Raw genomic sequence first — 20,745 nt, 5'->3', positions numbered from 1 at the left:
TCACCACCATTTCGTGGCTATGGGCCAACACATAGCTCACAAGTGCATCAAGTTCCGAATCATTGAAGCAAGGCTTCCTTGAGGTACCGGAGTGTGTAGCCGTGCCTGGGGTCTCAGCCTGTCGTGCCAGAGCACCCTTCTTCCTCTTTTTAGAAGGTGGAGCGGAGCCAGATTGGCTAACGCCGCTCTGGTCGGTAGGGGCAGAATCACCGGTGGACTGGGTTGTTGGAGTGTGCAAATGCACATTGACCATAGGACTTGGTGCAGGCATTGCCTGAAGTGTGATGTTGGCAGGGGGAACATCAGTATGATGGACCAGGACCAACACTGTCCTGGCTGGGAGAGTCAGAGCTGGGGCGGATGGAGCTGCAGCTGCCCCTGCAGCCTCACCACCCTGCATACTTGGGGCAGCAGATGACATAGCTGCCCCAGATCCACGTGGCTTGGTGACAACTTGCACCGCCACACGTGGCTTAGACTTGCTGACCTGGAAGTCAGCCAGGGAGTCATCCTGTGCCAGGTCAGGTGCCACAATGGGCTGGTCCAACAAGGGCTGAGCTGGGATTGTCTCAGCCACGTTTCCCTCAACCATGGGGGGGGCATGGGTGTCCCTGATTGGTCCTCCTCACATGGGGGCATAGGGGCACCCTGCAAATCCCGGCCACGTCCCCTACTGCGCCCACCACGTCCACATTTTGAAGGTCAGCCACCTTTGCCTCCCTTACCGCTTGGTCGCCTCCCAACTATGGCACTGATGATGTGCGTATGGGAGGAGCAGTAAACTATTGTCCTGGGCAATTGGGGGTCAAAGGGGTAGGGTACTAGATGGAATTCGTACCCTAGTGCTCTAACAAGGCTGTCTGTGACCCCTGGGGGAAGATGACGGGTCACGCAATGCACAAGCAGCCCAAAAACAAACATAAACGTGCACGCAACCCCTCGTAGACCACGTGCGTGGAAAAATGAACCCGCACTACGCTGTGGCACCCAGAAACACAAAAATAAGCGTACGCGTGATACACGCAGCCTACAATGACCTCTGAAGGGGTACGCGACACACGGGGCAAGCAGAGTTGCTAAGTACATGCAGAACTCACCGTCTGCCTGGAAAAAGAATGTGAAAAATACGCGCGTGTGCGCGTTGGCAACACCCTGCCCAAAAGAAGAATTGTACGCTGTCTGAGGAGACAGGACAAAAGGAGAAGTGAACACTGTTTGAGGAAACAGGCCCACAAAAAGTAGAAAAATTAAAGCTGTCAGAGGTAACAGGGAGTATGAACTTGAAACGCTGTGAAGTAATCGCGTGTGAACCAACAAGAAGTACAGAATCCACCCACTCGCTCTCCACAAAAAGCACGTACAAGGAAATGGCATCCTACACGTACCTTTTAAACCGGACCACATGTACACGTCACTTACGTGTGTACGCGCCCTTTCCTCCAATTAAACGCGCTGACAATCGGACAGGCAGCTTTTCCACGTGTGCTCTGTCATCACGTGCTATGAGGGAAACACCCCCGCGCGTCACCTCACAGACGCGCTTAGGGCCTTTGGTCCAATGAAATTGCATACGTACGCTGACGCGCTTACGCGCTAAGGGCCTTTCCTCGAATTACACGCTGACGTGCAATGTGCACGATTTCCTGCTGCCCACGTGCCCTGCCATTTTCTGCATGCACGTCAGCCAGGGGTGCTGTTGCTGTGACCACCCCTGCTGGAACCGAAGACTCCCGACTGGGATTCCATCGCTTCACAGCCCAGCCCCAGTTGCCCACCCACTCCTGCCTCTGGGGTTGCCATGTCCAGCACTACACCATCTGGCGGCACTGGCAACCCCCAGCCAGAGAGGCAGAGGGCCACCAGCTTCGCTGCCACCGAAGTTGGTGTCCTGGTGGAGCAAGTCCTGGGGCAGTATGATGCCCTCTTCGGAAGGTCGCGCGTCGACAAGGAAGGACGGACCAGGATCTGGACGGACATCGTGACTGCCATCTACGCGGAGGAGGTGGCAGTCCGCGAATTTCATCATGTCAAGAAGCGCTGGGAGGACTTCAGGTCCAGGACCCTCAACAAGGCCCGGCGCCTCTTGAAGGCAGCGGATGCTAAGGGGCACCGGGGGCCACCTGTCGGAAGACCAAATGAGGGTCCTGGAACGCGTATGCCCAGCGCTCCACGTCCAGGTCCTTGAGAGGCACACCCGTCTGGAGTCGAGCGGTAAGTGTACATGCATACTGATCAGAAGCTGTGCGTGTGGTGGTGTGCCAGTAGTGTGCAGGTTGCACATGTGGTTTTGTAGGGCCATGTATGGATGTGTATGTACAGGGCCATGAGGCTGACACATGCGAGTCCTTTCGTGTGTGAGACACATGGATGGTGTATTTGTGGGTAAGCATGCAGGCCAAATGCAGATATGTGAGCACACGTTTGAATGACTGTGTATGTCAGTTGTCAAGGTTGTGGTGTTACACATGGATGTTGGTTCCAGCTGCATGTATCTGCACTGTGTACATGTGCATGTATGTGTATCTGACAAGTGTGCAATTGTCATGCAACATGGATGCATGTGAGACTGATATGTAGAAGACTGATTGCCAGATGTGACATGGATGCCGATCTCATCACTGCGACACTTGGTGTAGGTGTACACATGCATGTAAGTGTGGTGGCGTGTGTGCATGTCTAGTGCACTCCCTGTGTCTCATGTGATGTCAGGCTCACCTTTGCCTGCTCATGCTGTTGCATGTGTATGGATGGTGCTGGCTGTTGCGATATGGCTGATGAATAGCTCATGTGTGTGATTTGAATTGCCATGTGTGTTGGGGATTGTGATGCCATGTCTGAAGTTTGACAATGGCACTCGTGTGCAACTGTCATGTGTGTATGAGTCCATTGTACAGTGCCCTGATGCCTGTGTCCTATCTCTCCCTGTCTGCAGTGTCGACTGATGGAGAGGGTGCTGTGGAGCACAGCGGCAGGGATCGCACCACCAGCCGGAGACGCAAGGCCCGGCTCCCCTCCCAGGTTGTCATCTCGTCGGGGAGTGAGGAGTCCGGTGCCGCGTCCCAGGTTGCAGCTGCCGAGGGGAGGTCCAAGAGGCGGAGGTCGGAGTTGGACTCCTCGGCAGCAGAAGGGGCAGCTGAGACCCCACAGGGCCCGACAGAGGAAGATGGCACGGAGTCATCCAGGTTGGTGGGGGGTTTGCTGGAGGAGGAGGCTGTGCAAGGGACAGAGACGGGGTCTGGAGGTGGGGATTCCACTGGTGCTAGTGGTGCAGTGCAGGGGCAGGGACAGGAGGCAGCACAGGCCGCCGCGGAGGTGCCTGTGTGTAATCCTGTCCCCGATCCTGTGACTGCCTCATCCTGCACCAGCAGGGGTACCTACGTCCAGACCCGTTTTCAGGCAGGGGATGAGCTTACGACAACTGGCCTTCCTCTGCCTGCGGACGCGGCTATCCGGGACCGGGTTGAGCCTGTCCTGGGTGGTGTGGCGTTGCGTCAACGGGCCATGCGAGGCGAAATGCAGTATTTTCATGGGGAGACTGCATGTCGTCTCGAATGGCTCGTTGACCACGTCGACCTACTGGGACAGGTCACCAGGGCTGGATTCCTCCGTTTGCTGGGCCTTGTTCCGACCCCCTCCTCAACTGAACCCCCTATGCACCAGTCGTACTCTATGCCATCTTCCCACCCATGTGTCACCTGGGTGCCCTGTGGAGCTGCCTCTGACCCTGCGGCCAGGCTGGTGGAGGACACATCCCTGCCACAGTCGGGAGTCGGACGTCCAGCAGGAGTGGCCACCTCAACAACTGCACACCAGCCAGAGAAGGATGTGCAGGCAGCAAGAGCCAGGGCACGGGCAGAGGCACAGCAGCAGCAGCAACAAGGTGGGAGCCATGATGGCTCCGGGCCTTCGTCATCGGAGGGGCAGGCATCGGCCAGAGGGCAGGAGGACCCAGGACGGGAAGTGTCTTCCGTGTGGCAGCGGTTAGGCCATGCCATAGATGCAGAGCGGCAGCGGGCAGAAGAGGCACGGCTCACGATGGTCAGGGCGGAGAACTCCATGCGGAGGGCCCTGAGGCGGGCCGAGTGCCTCGAGGCAATTCGCAGGGAGTTGGAGGAGAACATGTCGTCGTCCCTGCGAACCCTCGGGCCATGGAAGAGGACCGCCTCCGGCACATTGAGCAGGAGTTCGATGATGCCCTGGCCCGGGACATCCAAAAGTGAGCCGTCGGACTAGCCCGCTGCCCTTGTAAATAGTTAGATAGTGTTAGGTTTCCTTTGGTTTTTTTCTTTATTTTGGCTGCGCTTGGACAATGCACCACGTTTCTGTATATAGTTTTTCATTAGGTAGTATTTTTGATAGGTTTCATTTCTTCAGTTGGGATCATGGACCCTGGATTGTTCATCTGTATATAGTTCACTATTGGATTCATCTCTTTTTTTTGGATTTCCCCATGGAGCAATGGTTTTCACTTTTGTTTTTCCCTTGGATTTGCTTTGTTGGACTGTGACTTTGGACACCTTTCCTTTGGATTGTGATTTCTTGTTTTTCATTATTTTACGGACATGCAGCTTTTCTTTTTTTATTCCCATTGTTGTTTGTTTGATTTTAATTCCATTCATGTTGCGTTTAATACATTTTTTTCTTCATACTTCGATGTGTGGTATTATCTCATTGGTTTCATGCATGTCATGATATGGGTTTTCACATTCACTTGCAACCATTGTGTGTGTGTGTGTGTGTGACGGACATGTGTTCATTTACATACTTGACATTGGGGTTGTATCATGTAATTGCCTTTTCTATGTGGGTGGATGCAATACTTGGTTGGGTCTTTGGGCTTGGGAGGCTGGCCATAAGGGCCATGATTGAGGATCGTCATGACCTGGGGGCAGGGGGACATGAGTGGGAGCCTGCTGGCAGGTGCCCTGCACTGCTGGGGGATGGGGGTTCAAGGGGACATGAGTGGGGGCCTGCTGGCAGGTGCCCCTCAGTGCTGGGGGGTGGGGGTGCTGGGGGACATGAATGGGGGCCTGCTGGCAGGTGCCCTGCACTGCTGGGGGGTGGGGGTGCAAGGGGACATGAGTGGGGGCCTGCTGGCAGGTGCCCTGCACTGCTGGGGGTGCAAGGGGACATGAGTGGGACATGAGTGGGGGCCTGCTGACAGGTGCCCTGCACTGCTGGGGGTGGGGGTGCAAGGGGACATGAGTGGGACATGAGTGGAGGCCTGCTGGCAGGTGCCCTGCACTGCTAGGGGGTGGGGATGCAAGGGGACATGAGTGGGGGCCTGCTGACAGGTGCCCTGCACTGCTGGGGGGTGGGGGTGCAAGAGGACATGAGTGGGACATGAGTGGAGGCCTGCTGGCAGGTGCCCTGCACTGCTAGGGGGTGGGGGTGCAAGGGGACATGAGTGGGGGCCTGCTGGCAGGTACCCTGCACTGCTGGGGGGGTGGGGGTGCTGGGGGACATGAGTGGGACATGAGTGGGGGCCTGCTGGCTGGTGCCCTGCACTGCTGGGGGGGTGGGGGTGCAAGGGGACATGAGTGGGACATGAGTGGGGGCCTGCTGGCAGGTGCCCCTGACTGCTGGGGGTGGGGGTGCTGGGGGACATGTGTGGTGGCCTGCTGGCAGGTGCCCCTGACTGCTGGGGATGGGGGTGCAGGGGGACATGTGTGGGGGCCTGCTGGCAGGTGCCCCTGACTGCTGAGGGGTGGGGGTGCTGGGGGACACGTGTGGGGGCCTGCTGGCAGATGCCCCTGACTGCTGGGGGGTGGAGGTGCAGGGGGACATGTGTGAGGGCCTGCTGGCAGGTGCCCCTGACTGCTGGGGGGTGGGGGTACAGGGGGACATGTGTGGAACATTTGTGGGGGCCTGCTGGCAGGTGCCCCTGACTGCTGGGGGGTGGGGGTGCTGGGGGACATGTGTGGGGCCTGCTGGCAGGTGCCCCTGACTGCTGGGGGGTGGGGGTGCAGGGGGACATGTGTGGGACATGTGTAGGGGCCTGCTGGCAGGTGCCCCTGACTGCTGGGGGGTGGGGGTGCTGAGGGACATGTGTGGTGGCCTGCTGGCAGGTGCCCCTGACTGCTGGGGGGTGGGGGTGCTGGGGGACATGTGTGGGGGCCTGCTGGCAGGTGCCCTGCACTGCTGGGGGGTGGGGGTGCTGGGAGACATGAGTTGGTTATCATATTGCAACGTGACATGTGGCTTGGCTGGGGGGCATGCCCATGGTGGATGTGCTGCCTGCAGGACATGACCAGGGGTGCGGGGTAGTCCCCTGTGGTGTGGGCTGCCTGCAGGGGCCGTGGAGGGGGTAGAGGGGACACCTGGGAGGACCCACACTGCCAATTCACGTGAAGGACTCCCCGCACTCCCCCAAAATACGTGTTCCCCGCTCTGACAGCAAAATCGCGTGTGAAACTTCCCGCGCACCCCTGAAATACACGTACCCAGGCCAATCGCATGTGAAACTTCCCGCGCACCCCTGAAATACACGTACCCAGGCCAATCGTGTGTGAAACTTCCCGCGCACCCCTGAAATACACGTACCCAGGCCAATCGCGTGTGAAACTTCCAGCGCACCCCTGAAATACACTACCAAGCCCAATCGCGTGTGAAACTTCCCGCGCACCCCCAAAATACACGTACCCAGGCCAATCGCATGTGAAACTTCCCACGCACCCCTGAAATACACGTACCAAGCCCAATCGCGTGTGAAACTTCCCGCGCACCCCTGAAATACACGTACCCAGGCCCAATCGCATGTGAAACTTCCCACGCACCCCCGAAATACACGTACCCAGGCCAATCGCGTGTGAAACTTCCCGCGCACCCCCGAAATACACATACCCAGGCCAATCGCGTGTGAAACTTCCCGCGCACCCCTGAAATACATGTACCCAGGCCAATCGCGTGTGAAACTTCCCGCGCACCCCCGTAATACACGTACCCCACTCGCACAGGCCCTTTTGCGTGTTAAAGTTCCCGCGAACCCCGCAATACACGTACCCTGCTGAAATCACGTGTGAAACTTCACGCGCACCCCAGTAATACATGTTCCCCGCTTGCCGTTTGGCAGCCCTGTAAACTGGTCCAGGGTTAGCGCAGCCCTTTGCGCTGAATTGGGAATTTTTATGGCTTTTCCTTGCGCGAGGGCGTTCTTAGGGGCGTAACTGGCACTGCTGCAGGGTCGCTGCGCCACTCTGCGCCATGGCTTGTTTTGGAGGCTAAAATCCATGAATACGCTGTGCGCGGAAATTGATTTTAGCGCACGCGGTTGGCGCAGACATTCGCACGTGCACACTGTGCGCCAGCCGCGTGCACCACTTTTGTGCGAAATTCTATGAATTACCCTGAAAGTGTTTTATTTAATAAAAAAAAAAAAACAACAATACATATCCCCAGATGGCTTGTCAGAACTCAACGTATACAGTGTTGTGGGCACTTGCAGTAGTTTATTAGGTTTTGGTGTGGGGACTAATTCTCTTCTTATTTCAGGGACGATTTTTATCTGACACGTCACAGTACCCAACAGAAAATATATAACATTCCAACTTATAACTGAACTAGGTCAGTGTATAGCGTGCACTTCCTGCAATAAATACATTCACACGCCTCCTGTCATAAACAAACCACAATTCCCAACAGAAAATCCAGTGACCCAAAAACGAATACTCAGTGACTGAAAAGGTATCCACACGTGCACCAAATACACATATTCTCCTTCACCTCAAAGTGACCCACCCCATCCAATGCACCGCGCATCACTACATGTTTCTGACTACCCCGCGTGCCTCATGCAGTTCCGTAACCATGCCATCTGATATTATAGATGCTTAAACACAGCTTTTCCCATGCTACTACTTGCCACAAACACATATGTGCAAGAAAATCAAAACAAATTCAAAAACATTACCATTCCTGCAACTGTCAACGTGTACCAGGTTTCCAATTTTCTGATGCAATTTCCAACTGTCATCAGATCTGTGTTTATTATGTTCGACATGGCAGACGGCCAAGAAAGCCTGCCCCTCAGTCCCTCTAATGAGCTGCCAATTTTCTAACGTCATATCAGTGCTTAGAGAGTCGAGAACCATTCCCTTCATTATCTGACCATAGGTGCAGATGTGTCAAATTCTGCCCCTAGGAAGTTGACAGATTGAAATTGTGAGATCAGACTTTGAAATGTTGATGGAAACCCTAGGTCGCTAAAGGAATGTATTATCTGCTGAAAATGTGCTCAAGCTTTAGATTGTGAAAGCCCCTTTAACAGCCAGTCATCGAGAGTTGGGAAAACTTGTACTTACGCTCTCTGCAGATGGCTGGCAACAAGCGTTAGGCATTTGGTGAGCAGTCTGGGTGTGGATCGGAGTACCAAGGGGAGAAAGCAGAATAAATAATGACTTCATACAGTGACCCTGAGGTAGAGCCTGTGCATCCAGTGGATTAATATGTGGAAGTAGGCATCCTCCTGGCCCACCACGGCCAGGAATTCTCCCTTTAAGGCCAGGACTGAATCTATGTGATCACTGTGCCGACGAGAAATGTCGACGCAAGTAATGGCGCAGCGCAGTGATCAAATAGATCACTTTACCCACATACCACAGCCTGCATTCCCTTACCCGACCCCCCCACCACACTTACCTTTACGACAGCACACTTCTGTGTGTGCTGCTGACACCCCACTATCCCAGAGGCACTGGTCCCTCGCACTTACGTGGGTCAGAGTTGATGCTGCAGGATGCTTTTTTGCTTTACTTTCTTGGGCCCCAGTTACCACAATGGTAAACTGGGGACACCCCCACAGCCCCCAACTCCTGTTACTGCACCCAAGGAGGGAGAGCGGGGGACATCCCTGCAACCCCTGCTCTGCTTGGGTGTAGTAAAGGGAGTCGGTATTTTGTGCACCCCCAAAGTCAACATTTTTGTAGATTTCCCCAGGACCTACCCTGATTTGCATATTGTCTTTCCCCTTGTTATGATTGATTCAGAACCTTTCAGCCATCATCTCTTGGTTTTGCATAAGCCACCCCGAGTGGGATGAGTAAGCCCAGATGTGGGTCCGGAGCCTGCTGGGCCTAGAGACCCAAGCAAACCCCTCATTGAAGCCCAATGAGGCCGCACATTGTCTGGGGTTGCCTGTGATCTCATGCAGAAGGGATGTGATCTAGCAGTTCAGGCTGGACTGCCCTTTTCGGGGCAGGGTCAAGCCTGATTTGCATATGGTCTTCCCCTTCTGTGGCAGATTGAAAAACTAGGGTCTGGAAAGTTGTTCATACCTGTGCCTGTGGTTATGATCAAACCATCCAGCCATCACCTTTTCGTTTTGCAGGACTTCTCAACTTTCTGTCCATAGGCTGATCTGCAGCAATGAGAACTTGAGAGGTTTGAGGAGTTTGTCTAAATGGCACAACTCCAAAATGGGCTGCCACTCCACATTCTTGGTCCTTACCAGAAAGTTTCATTAAAGTATCATGAGTAAACAACTTTCTGACTGTGACGATTTACATGACCTCTTTCCCGAGAAGCTTCAGGATGTTCTGATTGCTCAACACCACAGGAAGGAGTGTGAAAGCACTGCTGTAAATTCCAGTGTATGTCCCTTTGAAACTATGTCTAGCATCCAGTTGCCTATAACAATGACATGTCATTGCCTTGCATGCGCCTTGATCTGACCTACCTTCGGGAGTGCGGGTTCGGTGGGTGGAGGTTGCATCAGAATTGAGTCAAGTTTACTTAGTATATTAAATGTCAAGGGTGGCCTAATGCCCCCTCGGCTGCTGTGGGCAGAATGCTTGGTTGAGCTTTGCTGCAACCTGAATGAGGTAGTGCGTGAGGACATAGACATGGAGCTGCGGGTCCTGTAAGACATGAATATGGCACTGCAGCTGCTGAAGGAGCAAAAGGGAAATGTGTACCAGTTTCACAGTAGCCTATGGCGCTAGCTGTGTTTTACTTTACGCATTTCAAGTGATTATTAATCTTTCTGTTGTACAGATCCGGTCCACCGAAGAGCATAGCAACAATTCGAGGTTTGCTTTTGGCTGGACATTGGTAGCCCTTCATCCAAGCTGGTCTTTGCAGGAATGACCCGTGGCAAGCTGCAAGCTGGCAAAAACCCACGCCCGCTGCGTACACTGCCTAGTCGATAGCATGATCTTAAGTTATCGCACCCTCCTTAATTAACAACATTCCTTGCTTCTTTCTGTAGGTCCACCAGAAGATGCTCAAGGTTCTTATTCATCTGGTGCCAAAGGTATCCATTATAGTGAGCTGTCATTGCTAGTGTTTGGCTGTTTTGATGGTCATCTAGGTGTACACCGACACCTTCCGGATGATGGCTTCCAATTTTATTCTGTGTTGTCTGGGCATACCGTCAACACAGAGGAAGGGTCTTGGATCTCCTCGTAGGCATGGTAGGGCAGAATCTGGTGCCTTGTATTTCTTTTCAGGACATGCTGTAATCACAGGCACCGAAACTGGCATTTTGAAGATTGCTTGACAAGTTTCTTAAATGGTGTCTCAAATCGGGATGACTGTTGTGTTTCACCTGTGCTTATCACTATGGCCACAGAGTCAAGATCGCTTTCCCTCAGTGGACACTTGCAGATGACACAGCTCTGCTACCATGGCAATTATAGTATGAATGGAAAGTATGTCATCGGGTGGAGGTGCTCTGCCAGTAATATCGGCTTCCCTTGCTTAGGGAGGACAAAGTTTCCTTATTCATCACCTAGAGGTGCATCCCGCAGCAATTTGCCCTCTTCCAGTTCATTCTCACCTGGATGACCAAGAGAAGTCATGGTCACCTGTTCTGGTGGTGTTGGCTTTATCGTGGGAACACATGGCTCTAAAGGACACTGTGTCTGGCCCTGAAGGTCTTTTCTGCTTGATGCGCCAGCTGCCGCTTATTGAATTCTGAGATATTCTGTAATGGCTGCAGAAAGGCTGACTGAAAGGAATCAGTGTCCCGATTAAGTAATGGCATGTTCAGTACACAAGTAGCTTTAGCCACAGGAGGGTGTGAAAGCCCCCAAAAACGCTAGTCATCATTGGGTTCTGAACCCACATTGTAAAATTAAGTCTGGGAGGTCAGACATCTACACTTAATGGGAAACAATGCAATGTCAGACATCTACTTTATGTTAAACAATGCAATGATGTGCAAACCCATCACCGAAACTATCGGCCAGCGATTGACAGGGGTTAGGGGGGATAATACTGGACTTTCCCAACGTCTGGGATATACATGTCTCGGTCGAGTCCATAGAGGAGGAAAGTTAGCTGTTCTTTTACATTGACTATTTAAATGTCTCCAACCTAGCCTCACAGTTGGCATGGACAGACGTCTGTGTCAAATAACATTTCACCCTTCGAACATGAATGAAGAAAGCTTGTTTGGACTTCTCGTCAGAGGATCTAATTGAGGATTTTGCAGTGCCCAGCGTGGATGAGCTTTCCCTAGACAGCTCAATCGACAAGCTGTAGTCAGAATGAGACTTGGGACTCCGCTTTCTGGTTTTTCTCACCAGTGGGGACCATGCTTGATGCAGAAAGTGTTTGCAGTGACCTTTTAAATTTGTGGACCAGGTGAACCTCTCTCCACAAATTAGCTCTTCTTTTCAAAGATTATGCTCTTCTGTAGCTCTGAAAGGCAAAGACGTAAGGGCAATTCTCACAGATATATCTCCTGAAAGATGCCCCTTTACTGTCGTAACACACATCAGATGTCTCCTCTGTCTGTCCAAGAGAGTTGTTAGAGAAAAAACCTTTGCAGATGTCAACAGTCCTTAGTTATGTGGGGATGGAGACAGTAAATACAGTCATTATGAGGATCCTTGAGAAAACCATTGTTCTTCCACAGTTACTTCATTCTTTAAATAGACTTCTTAGCTTTAAGAGATTCAACTTTCCTACCTTTCTTACCCATGTTAACATCAGCAGGTGTAAAACCATGCTGTTTTAAGGAGAAAGGAGGGAGGAAGCCAAGAACCGAATTTTATGAAAAACATTAAAAAAAGAAGTTCCAAGTGTTTGCAAAAAAATTGCAAAAGCTCAGAGAGCTGAAGTGGATTCCTTGTCACTAGACTTACAGTGAGGAATCCCAAGATGGCTGCTTGGGTTCAAGCTAACCGCATTATTAGATTGGAGGAAAGGTTGTACGTTAAAAGCCTTCATGTGCTCTATGTGCAATGCATTGATATATGGGGTACATTACTCACTGTAATCGTATTTCTGATGCTTGTATCTGCTTAGAGCCACATGATATGCATAGGCCGACATCTAGTGGCAGTCGCAGATTATTACATGATTTGTTTTCAAAACTCAAAAAGGGACGTCGACAGTGTCTAACCGACCTCTTTTGCCAGCTGGTTGACTTTTAGCCGTCTCCCCCTTGTGAGGGCCCTTTAAGGCTAGACAGTTGATCAGGGTGGTGATCAAAGAAGTCCACATAGCATGACATTCTCCGCATTATCCAGTCAAAACTTTCTGTGGTCCATAGAGAGGAGCTAGGAAACACTAAGGGAACCTGGGTGTCCTGCATGTGAGGAGTACCCTCTGTTGGAGCATGCTGTTTATGGCACAAGGCCCCTGAAAGTGTCTCTTTGGGGAGAGAAGGGTCCCTGGCCTGGGAAGTAGCAGATTTTTGGGAAGTAGAGGATTTTGACATTAGGGGCATCAATGTTTTTGGAGTTTTCAATGCCTTGGACTTTAGGAGTGTGTCTGGCACATGTTTCTTAACGAGTTCCCTCATTTCCGAGGTAGTGGAGGGGGCCGTCAAAGCATCTTTGGATGCATGTTCTCCAGCACCCAAAAGGTGGTGCGATTTATTTGCGGTGTCAGAAACAGATTTGGATGTCTGTTTTGGGAGCCTGTCATGCAGCCAACGTAAGCGTGATGGCCCAGAGGACAGGGATGTTTTCGACACTGCGTATGCCTCAAGGACTGTCAGCCGTGATGTGTTTCGGTGGCGTGCAGTGCGAGTGCCTGAGCTGCCGGGTGTAGTCTCTGTAAAAGGACCGCCGGCCTGCTTGATGGAGTCGGGGGCTCACACGCGAGAAACCCGTTGGGTGCCAATAGCCCTTGGCGTCACTTAGGACGTCGACATCACTGGACGCTCCCTCCACGTCAATAGCGGCTTTTGCCTGCATGACGTGATGGGCCAGTGTTTCATTTTACAGTCCTTTAAAGTTTTAGGCTGAAACAGATTGCAAGGTTTTCAGTGTTTTTCAGGGTGGTCCCTGGGAAGACAGTGATTACACATTTTGTGTGTGTCCCTCCAGGGGTACTTCCTGTTGCAGGAAGGACAACATTTAAAAGGCATATTTTCCGTAATACGGGGTGATGGCAGCCTGGCCATGGAAAGAGAAAGATAGGGAAGGAATAGACATTCTCTAAAAAAGAAGAAAGTTATGACCTCCCTCCACTCTCCATACTGTGAAGGGCCAAGGCCTGGTGTAGGCCGCAGTCAAAGTTCATCGAGACGGTATGAGCAGTCGTCGATGATAAATTTGTCCTCAAAAGCCGCTGAAGAAGATCTTGCAGTGGTTCGGCAGTTGAAAGGAAAAAAAGGCTATAATTACACTTTGATAATCAAAGGCATTAGCCAGAAGGAAAGTCTGCAACTTGCATCCGACTATGATGGCAGAAAAAAACAATCTGAGGGGCCTTGTTGCGTGAAGGACCATGGGTACAGTGGACGTCACACTAGGTATAGGATTACTGACACACTACATCCCTTTGAGTTCGAAAACAAATCATGTTATACTCCGCGACTACCACTAGATGTAGGCCTATGCATAGCATGTGATCTAAGCACTGATCATATACGGGGAATAATTCAGGCATGTGAATCTATTAAAGAGCCAATGCAGGACAATCCCCTGGTATTTTTTTTACTTCATTAAAAGATGCATATGTTCCAATGCCTATTTTAGTGTTAGGAGACTGAGAGGTTACATGTATGTAGATAGGTTCGTTGAAATGCCTCATTCTTTATGACTGGTAACTTTGCCTATTTGTGTTTTCAGTGTTGAATGGGAAAGACATCTTCGGCATGATGCAGGTATAGCTAAACACTGTGTTGGTGTTTATTGTTTGGTTTCCAATTGTACTCCAAGTCCTGGTACCCTTTGAAACAGTGATCTCTTAAAGTGGCTTTAGTTGGTCAAGTACCAGGTCTCCTGTCAGTGTTAACTCCACTTTTGGACATAGATTGTGCAAATGCTTTTTTTCTCAGGCCCTGTATGTGTTTTTAGCATGTGCCTCCAGATATGCTTTGTATATCAGCTGCCTTTTCTACACCACATTTCAAGGTGCTAGCGTGTTTTTCAGTGAAGTAACGCCCCATGTAATTTTCCAGAGCCAGACCATGCATGCCATGTTTCTTTGCATAGTTTTTTTTAAGGCCCACTAAGGAGCTTGTCTACGACTTGGAAGCAGCTATGTGTGAAGCCTCAACAGTACCAGTGACCTTCACTCAGCCCTACAGATAAGGGGCGTATCGGCCACGTTTGCTCCCTAAAGCATAGGCAAATACTCCCAGAAAAGAAAATTAGGGAACAGACACCCGAAGCTAGCCCCGCTTTCACCCACACTGCTCAGTGTACATGCTTGGAATAGTAGTACATGTAGAGCCACAGAAAGAAGCTATTATTATTACTGCCTGATCTCAAGAGGTAAAAATGCACCTTCTAAAGTGCATGGAAAACCAGGTCCAAGGTAATATGTATACAGTTAAAACACATTTTTACTTGCTAAGAAAATACTCTCTAAAAAAATGTTTTACTCCCAACTTAAAAATAAATAGATAGGGAGTAAAATACTCCGGTTTCAAAACCTTATCTGGAGCACTTCCTTCACTGGAGCTGTGGTTGATAGCCCAGTACCTAATTTGGGAGTCCATCAATGGCCTCTATAGCCTGCACCTCCTCTCTTGGAATGCCTCGGTGGTTTCAGCCCTATCGGCCTCAATGGCATAGGCACCGCCATGTTTTTCTTTAGTCTTAGCCCTAAACCTTTATCGAGCCAGACAGCAACACTTACTTGTGATCGCTTGGTGGGCAACTAGTACATACCCTGTTCATCAACCCAGGGGAATCTGAGGTTTTACGGAAGGCAAAAGTTAAAAGGAGCATTTTTCATTGCACCTATATGCAATAAAAACAAGACTTAAAATGCTCAAACACGTTAACGTGCATTTTCATTTAACCAGACTTGCAGTGTGGTTACTGGAAAACTCTCCAACCTTGGCCTTGGTAGCAACTTCTTTCATTTATTCTTTCAACTAACAAAACCGATAATGGAAAAAAAATTGAGGGCTTCAACTGAAAGGAGAGTTGTAGGTAATGTGCTCAAGGTATACAGGAACACTATTAGAGCTGTGCCTCCCGATGACGCCCACCATTAAGTTTTGATAAACAAGTTGCAATACTAGATTGTGGTGTATTCATAGCATGCCAATCTTAAACAGAACAGAACATATATATATTGAAAGTTGTGAGAGCCTGCTCAGAGGTTAACCTTTCAAATGTTTAAGAATAATGAATATCCCATGATAGAGGGCACTGGTCAACTCAATGGAAACCCCACACTACGCTCATCTCCATTCCAGGTAGGTATCTTGGTCTCTGTACTTCATACAAATGGACTGCACTGAAACTCCATGCCAACATTTATTGTCTCGGGGGGATAGCTCAGGGGAAACTTGCTTGCCTTGGAAGCAAGACAATGCACAGCAACACAGGTTCGATCCCCGGGTCCGTGCCTGGAAACCTCTGGGTATTAAGCGCGTCATAAATAACCTATTATATCATAAGGACAACCCTTCCCTTTTCGGTTGACCCACACTAATCCTGTTTCACTTGCAAATGAACCACTTTCGGTACAACCAGGAGAACCATGTATCTAACAGAAAAACTCACATGGTCCAAATGCAGGTCGTTCCTTTGGGGCCCAGATGCTGAGAAAGCATTTCCTCTTCATGGAGCTTTTACAGAGCGGTTTCCTTTTCTACTGGGCACTAAAAAGGGATCGCCACTATTGCCTTGGCTGGTCGCCCTCACTTTGGAACCAATCGAAGACCATACAAAGGAGGAATTATAGCATTAGTGGTATCCAATGAGCTAAATTGTTCCATAAAGCCAAGATTCTTTACAATCTAATTCTTAATGTATCAGACTACTAAAACACTCTCTCCCTAGTGCCAAAATCGAAGGCAACATGGGGGCTGGCTAGGTAACTTGCCTGAAGTGAGAGATACCCTAAACAGTCGTTACATTTGGGTGGTGAGCAAGCAAACCAGTATTTAGGGTTCTGTCTTCCACCCAAAATGTCTTCATTGAACATGGCCAACAACTACCTTTTTTGATACCTGCAGGAAGGCTGAGCTAAATCAGGTGTGTCAAACTCCGACAGGGAGCCCGTTGTGATTCAAAAAGACCTCTCAAGTGCCCCAACACCAAACCAATGAAAATGATAATAGAGTGGCAGCTGTCAGATTCTTAGAGTGAATAATCCAAGCAAGCAAAGTGAATCAACCTGAAACTACCTTTGTCGGGAAGGAGGTTTCCCTCCCGAGAGTAAATATATATTTTTTCTTTTACAATAACAGGTTGAATTGGTGCATTGTGCAGACCAAATGGGAGTAGAAATACGATTATAAACTCTTGAGTAAAAGAAATTACTTTAGGGGGGCACGTGAAATATTGCAATACTTCAAATGCCAACAGTTCATGAGAGCATTTCAAAGCAACAATTGCTTGCTGGCATCATACAATTCTGTGCCCCAAAGAAACAATGAGTGCATAGTAGACATCCCTGTATTTGTGCCATATGACTGAAGCAGTGCCCAATGCAGTTACACAGTTGCCACTATCGTTTTTGGAGATAATGTTAGTTGACATTACATAGTCTTAACACATTAAGGGGTTTGGAAGAGTTGGACGTTAAACTTCAACTTAATTCAAAGTTGTGGTTTAAGTTAACAATTTGCATTTCTTGGAAGTAAGGATGCAAAGGACAATGCATCTGCAACGCTGCACTAGACTACCAAAATATCGTATTCTGGTAGTTTAATGATCGCAGGTCCATATTCGTTTCAGATAGTGATCATGCGTGAGGCATGTAATCCTTGTAATGGTATGTTCCGGGCAATGGCCATATTTTATGGGGCATTTTTGTGTCTCTTGTGTTCAGAATAATTATCTTCTCGCTTTATAAACAGTGCGAAATGCTTAAGGGATGGCTGCATACATACCATGTGGCTTTTGCTGGAAAGAAGAAACTAGATTTTTAACAGTAAGGTGACTTTATTTCTATGTATTCATTTGGATGGTTACATTTTCATTTGTCACTGCATTTTAAACCTTGCTTTAATATTCTGCTTTTAGGCTTTTTCCATTTCAGTTCATCGATTGTGATCTGTAGATAATCAGTTTCTAGTGACAATATCTTTCTCTCGATATGGAAAATAAAGTCACTGCAGAAAAGGACCATGTGGTGGGTCTGATGAAGGGACATCTGGGACCGGATCGGCCCTGCAGGCTTTAGGATTGACACGCCCAAGGTTAACAGACACATTACAGAGTCATGGTAGAAAAGGGTCAGTGCTGTTCCGGTTCATAATTCTGGGAAGGCTCCAGAAAACCTACAAAAGGCAGTGTTTGAAGTTGTAAAGAACGGTAGAGAAGAGTTTCAGTAGCAGTACATTCTTAATTCACATGCCACGGGTAGAGTGGAGTTTGCCCTAATATCCACACACACTACCCGTCACAGAGGTGAAGGTGATCACTGAGTGCATGCAAAGATAGACAGAATTACTGGGGCTATATTGAGTATGCTGTATCTGCACACATACGGAATAAGTTACTTACCTGTAACTCCCGTAGGCTCATGAATATTCCCTGTCGTTAGGCTGGGAATCCTCAGTAATATTAAAGGCAGTTTTGCTGTAAAGCCAAAAAACTGCTTGTCGATTATACAGGCTATTGGTGTCACTTTGGGTCATATTACCCAGGCAAATGGCATTCGTCGTCCTAGGCTCCACCCCCAGTGACCATCTTCGAATTTAGAGGCACACGTGAAGTGGTAGTAGGAACCAAGAAGAGGCATAGATGGAGGGGAGGGAGGGTGGCATGTGAATCCAAGTAAGATGCCCATGCTGTTGAACAGTAGTTACAGTTAAGTAACTTGTCCCTTCTCCAGCATAGAATCTTCAAGGATTCACATGCTCATGAAAATGCATTTACAGCAGTACATGCACAACCACAGGAGGTGGCACAGACACAACAGAAGCAATACAAAAACTCAGCTCTGGAACACACTCACGTCAATTAAACAGGTTGCAAAGCATTGCCTGGCTGACATGGGACTCATCTCTGGAATCCCTGTCGATGCAGTAGAATTTCATGAAGGTATGAGTCGACCACCACGTAGCAACCCTGCAAATGTCCAGCAGGGGACAACAGACAGGAACGCAGTAGTAGCAGCCACGGCTCTGGTAGAATTGCCTCTCGGTCTTCCTGGCAACGGCCTGTTTGCAAGCCGGGGCAATACATGATACAGCCAGAGAGCCACCTGGAAATGGAAGCTTGATCGAGGGCTTTCCCCTGCCACAAATGTCACAAACTGCAAAATTGTGCAAAATGTTTTAGTGCGTGCGAAATACAACTTCAAAGCATGGGCAGCGAATGCAAAGGCAGTTCTGCAGGAAAAGCAGGATTGAGGAAGAAGACTGTCAGAACCAAAGGCTTGTTCAAATGGAAGTCTGACGGAACCTTTGGCATGAAGGATGTATGAATACGTAGCACCATCTTGGACTGATGGAAAGACAAACAAGGTGGTGTTAGGAAACATTTCCACTCATGTGTAATTTTACCCTCCAGTTGTGAACCCCAACTTTTTGCTGTTGTCCGACCATCTTAGCCTGACTTTTGCCAGTGGAGCCCAGCCTTCTACTGTACTCCGCTGAGCTTTTGCTCTTTACATTATGGGGAAACTGACATGCCCTTAAAGGCAGTCAGTACTGTGAGACTTTGTTTCCCTTAGTCTTTCAGTTTGTTGCCATTTCTAATCAACATTTTACCAGTACACAAAGTAATACAGTCGGCTGGGGACTTCCTTTCAGTAGATCTACAGATGTGCCTTGGCCAGAGCTGGAGGCAGCTTTTACTTTCCATATATTTTTTACCCCTTTCCTATGGTCCATACCGTGTTTGGTCCAGGACAGTGGCCAGTGCCTAAAATGGCCTTGTGACTAGGTCCTTTGTTCTGTCCTTTGGCCATCTTGTCCCTTTGCTTTCCCCAGGTTGAGCAGACCCGGGAAAGTCCTCATTTGGTAATGCAGACCAGCACAAACCGAAGCTTTCGCAGGCTTCTGCATAGCTTGTGTGTGCCTCCAGGATGTGGGCTGGACCGTCTAGTTCCAATACACATCGTGGGTGCCAAGATGTCTGGTGTGCTGGGAATAACTGGGACCACCGTGATCCAGGATTGGTTCACGTCTGGGATGGCTGTATGTGAGCAGATCTCTCATTGGGTCCTCTTCGTTTTGGCGCAAGGGAGGTTCTGGATAGGAGAAGGAATCTTATACCCATTCCAGGCCGATCTCTTGAGTTCACACCGAACTTAGGAAAGGAGCCAAGTATCCTGAAACCAAGAAGCAGAGCCGAGGAACCGCTGGTGACCCGCTGGAAGGTTTGGCACCCCGAGCCTGATGTCGTCCCGTTGGACCCCCTGTTTCTGATCAAACCTAGAAGGTCTGCAATGGCGCTTCAACTCATTGGAATAGTGGGACCAACTATTCTCGGCACCTCCAACTTAACCAGTAAGCAAGCCTTTTTAGGAAGTGTTCCTGGACCGCCCAGTGAACTGACCAGATTGCAAGGGATGTTTGCCCTGGAACCACTGCTGTCTCGAGTTCCCACTTGAGCATTTGGAGCCTAAGCTCTGGGTATAAGGCCCTCTCCCACCGAGTTTCGTACACCTAACATTCCTAGGTCTGGAATTAGGAGGGTATGCCTGAACCTGAGCATACGCGATCACCGGGTCGCCCAGCTGTGGTGATGAACATTGTGGGTATCTTGCTGCTGTGCCCTCAGAATCGCTGCAGCGCAATTGGCCTGATCCCTTCATCAGGAGCGGAGGAATCACCACTGTGCCACCATGGAATCCTCCCTGGAACGCAGCCCCTGAAAGCCACAGAGACGCGCAACTGCAGGATTTGAACCTGCAAACCGAAGTAGACTTAGTCCGGGGTGCGACGAAGGTCGGCGAGTACTTGCAACCCTTACCGGTGGCCCCTGGCACATCCATCCATTTTTACGCACAATTGTCCCGAGGGCCACTTTTCTTTATCGAGGTAGCCTCTGCTACCAAGCTATTCCCAACTCTTGGAACCTGTTCTGCCCTCTTGAGGAGACCCTCCTCGAATAGTGGGAACTTATTCTTCACTGCCTCACCCACCTTCCTTAGCCCCTGCAAGAGACCCCGTTTTGGGGCAACTGCACGATCGCGTGCACCAGCATCGAAAGTACTTTTGAGAACAAGGCTCCTCTCATCTTTGGGAATGGACTCCCTTCTCAGCTAGGGTTTGAAAAGTGAAGGACAGCCTAAACGATATTTGCACTGTATTCTCCATTTCTTAACAGGTTGTAGACCTTTACTGTGCACTATTCCTTTAGGCCATTGGTAAGTGTATATATGTTTATTATTCGTGTTGTGGTGGTTTAGTTATAACTGCTGAGATTTGCT

The sequence above is a fragment of the Ambystoma mexicanum genome, chromosome 1q (genome assembly GCF_040938575.1).
Source record: "Ambystoma mexicanum isolate Mex_15411 chromosome 1q, UKY_AmexF1_1, whole genome shotgun sequence".
Classification (NCBI taxonomy): domain Eukaryota; kingdom Metazoa; phylum Chordata; class Amphibia; order Caudata; family Ambystomatidae; genus Ambystoma; species Ambystoma mexicanum.
This window is presented reverse-complemented; position numbering follows the sequence as displayed.